A 3914-nucleotide genomic window follows, 5' to 3' on the forward strand; every position below is an offset into this window, starting at 1 on the left:
TTCCTGATGACCTTTAAGGTGATGACAGACATTTGGATATAGCTGAGCCACAGCCCTACCCAGCTAAAGTTTTCTTATTAACAATTGTTAACTTTATCTTTCACTGAAAATAGTTGTTAATTTTATAATATCATATTTTATTTTTGTTATTGCAAAAATTAAAATTATCACGTGAGTCAGAGAGATAGTAAAGTAGGCAAAGGGCTTGCCTTGCATGCTGTTGACCCAAGTTCAGTCACTGGCATCCCCTGTAGTCCCAGGAGCCCCACCAAGAGCAGTCCCTGAGTGCAGAGCCAGGAGCAAGCACTGAACATCACCGGGTGTGGACCAAAGCAAATATATGTGTATTGCACTGCACTATAGGACTGTTGTCACGTTGTCCATTGATTTGCTCAAGCGGGCACCAGTAACATCTCCATTGTGAGACTTGTTACTGCTTTTGGCATATTGAATATGTCATGGGTAGCTTGCCAGGCTCTGCTGTGCAGGCGGGATACTCTCAGTAGCTTGCCAGGCTCTCCAAGAGGGACAGAAGAATCAAACCCGAGTTGGCCGCGTGCAAGGCAAATGCCCTACCCACTGTGCTATCGCTCCAGTCCTCCAGTGGGGCCTTCAATAGCTCAGTTGGTAGAGTGGAGAACTGTAGATCCTTAGGTTGCTGGTTCAATTCCAACTCGAAGGACTTTGTACATGTGTGTATACTTTTCCAATGTTATTTTGAGTGTCAGTTGTGTAGCAAATTTGGAGGAGAAAATAGTTTATCCCAAGAGACCTGAAATTTAAAAAAAAAGTAAGACTGGATCCAACACATGTCAGTTGACTGTCAATTATGTAGTCAGGAGATATAATGGGTACAAAACCTGATTTATTTAATAATACTGATCCATGACATGTATATAGGGTTGGGCAGTGTTCTAAATATTTTATATGTAATAATATACCATATATGTTATCCAATGCCATTTTATAAAAAAAAATTCTGTAGAAGGATGATTGATAAAATTTATGCATCTAGAATATGGCAAGGTTAGGGTTAGTATCTCAACCAATGCAATTTTATATCAAAACACATATTTTTAAAAATAAATTTATTAAAAGAACATGTATTAAAAGATTATATAAGTTTCAGGTGTGTGTCATTATAAATCAGCATCTGTATATACTATTTTTTTTTTGGTTTTTGGGTCACACCCGGCGATGCACAGGGGTTACTCCTGGTTCTACACTCAGGAATTACTCCTGGCGGTGCTCAGGGGACCATATGGGATGCTGGGATTCGAACCTGGGTCGGCCGCGTGCAAGGCAAACACCCTACCCGTTGTGATATCGCTCCAGCCCCCCATGTATATACTATATTAACTTTACCAATTAAAGCCCAGCTCTATGCGTCACCAATTAACTCCTTTTACCTAATTAGTTCATGTCACTTCATCCTCCCTTCTGATAACCATGAATTTCATGTTATGTTCTCAAAGCTTTTTTCTGAGGTAATTTGTTTGCTTTATTTTCTAGGTACCACATATGAGTGAAATCTGCCCCGCCACTATTTGACATTTTTCTAAGGTCCATCCACACTGTTGCAAATGCTAGGCTTTCATCTTGTGTATGTAGTATTCCACGGTCTATATGTACGACATCTTCCTTATCCACTCATCTGTCAATGGGCATTTGGGCTGTTTCCAATTCTTGAAAACCCACACTCTTAACACTGTGCTCATGTAACTTTGTGTTGCCTACATCAGCGATAAGGAGCCAAAATGAAAACATTATGGACTGAAATGTAACCAAGGAGGATGTGACAACTGTGTCAAGTCTGGACATATCAAACTAGTTACTCACTTAGCAAACCCATTAGGATGTGGGTGGGAAAGGTAAATTTATTTATTTTTTATTTTTCTATTATTAAAAGTCTCCATCCCTCTTGGCGAGCCCAGCAAGCTACCGAGACTACCCTGCTCGCACGGCAGAGCCTGGCAAGCTATCCGTGGCGTATTCAATATGCCAAAAATGGTACAACAATGGGCTTCATTTGCCTGACACCAAAAGAGCCCCCAATATGGCAGCATTAAGAAGGATGAGCAAGGAGAGGCTGATAAAATCTCATTCATTTACTTTTCATTTTTATTAGTGAATCACCGTGAGGTACATTTACAGACTTACAAACTTTTGTGTTTGTGTTTCAGTCATGCAATGCTCGAGTACCCATCCCTCCACCAGTGCCCATTCTCCTCCACCAATGATCCCGGTATCCCTCCCACCACCCTCACTCCATCCCCCCGCACCCCACCCAGCCTCTGTGGCAGGGCATTCCTTTTTGTTCTCTCTCTCTCCTCCTTTTGGGTGTTGTGGTTTGCAATAGAGGTATTGAGTGGCCATCGTGTTTGTCTACTTTCGGCACGATCTCCCATCCTGAGTGGGCCCTCCAAACACCCTTTACTTGGTGTTCCCTTTTCTATCTGAGCTGCCTTTTCCCCCAGCGTGTAAGGCCGGTTTCCAAGCCATGGAACAAACCTCCTGGTACTTATCTCTACTATTCTTGGGTGTTAGTCTCCCATTCTGTTACTTTATATTCCACAGATGAGTGCAATCTATGTTTGTCTCTCTCTTTCTGACTCACTTAGCATGATACTGGGAGAGGTAAATTTAAAGGGAGGGATGTGCCCAGAATGGTCAGAACACAGGCAATGTAGAAAAGTAAAGATAAGTTGTCCCTTTCCTTCTGCCTTTAATGCTTCTGCAATGACTGGGGCTCAGAGTTGGTTGTAGCACCCAAACTCTGTTAGTTTGGTGATCAACAAGGGACACACATTTTGGTTGTGCTACACACATACAGTTTTATTGCAGTATTCTTCAGACGGCGCACTTTGCTATAGTATTACAAAGCCCAAATAGCAGCACTGCTGGGGTCATGCTTGGGCTGGGGAGGTAATGCCAGAGATGAAACTCATGCCCTCACCAGCTTCACCAGCCTTACACTCTTCATCACGGTGCCATCCTTGGACCCAAATATGAGTATATAAAGCCAGTGTTTGGCACACTTGCTTCCCCTCTTCCTGCTACAATTACACTTCTCCCATCTTTTCTTTTTTTACTCACAATTGAACATTCTCAGTAAGATATTACTCTGTCAACCCTAAATTAGGCTTTCTAACTCAGATAAATGTTCCCTAGGGACATTCCTGACACAGGCAAATTCATCGCACGTGGTCACGCTCATCTGGATTTAACTGCAGGTAAAAAGCGATTACATTAACCCACAGAGCTAATGAGAATTACTGCTTCAGTCTCATCTAATCTCCCAAAGGGGGTTAGAATGGCATTTTCCCTGTGACCGTTCTTAAATAAGAAGATGCATGAGAAAATCATTCCTACGTAGATGTTCTCTTTGCAGAGATTTTAAAAAGATGATAGTTTTAGTTTCAAATATTACTCTGGCTGAAGACAAAGTCAGGCTCAGATATCTCAGAAGCTGCTAAATTGCCCAGCTCCTCAATCATACCAAGACTGTAAAGATCAGACCGGTCATGGAACAAGCCAGGGCAGCGTATGTTCCAGTATGAACCTCAGAAAATCATCAAGTCCTTTCTGAGTGCCTACTCTGAACCAAGGACTGCTCTACATGATGGACAGTTGGTGTTAGACACAGTAGCTAAGACCCCAGGACAAAGGCCAAACACTGACAAAATCTTCTAGGACCCAAGTCTTGGTTTGGCCTCTTATGAACAGAGTAACCTTGAGAACATTTCTGTGCCTATTTCCTATTCTAAGAAAAAATGGCAGAGGGTTAATTAACTAATGTTTACAACAAAGCCAGGCTCATAAAAAAGAATTGAAGTATGTATTGGAGAATTGACATGGTGTTTAGTGCATCAAGAGAGATAGAAAATTTTCATGGTCACCAAAAAGAAAAGGTG

The 3914-nt window shown here is 41.8% G+C and overlaps 1 non-coding gene across 1 annotated transcript; it reads left to right on the forward strand.

Annotated features, from left to right (window-relative positions):
* Positions 1 to 609: 609 nt before the first annotated feature.
* On the forward strand, positions 610 to 682 carry TRNAY-GUA (transfer RNA tyrosine (anticodon GUA)). The gene has a single exon. It is a non-coding gene; the product is annotated as a tRNA-Tyr (tRNA).
* The last annotated feature ends 3232 nt before the right edge of the window (positions 683 to 3914 follow it).

This window comes from Sorex araneus, chromosome 2 (genome assembly GCF_027595985.1).
Source record: "Sorex araneus isolate mSorAra2 chromosome 2, mSorAra2.pri, whole genome shotgun sequence".
Lineage (NCBI taxonomy): Eukaryota > Metazoa > Chordata > Mammalia > Eulipotyphla > Soricidae > Sorex > Sorex araneus.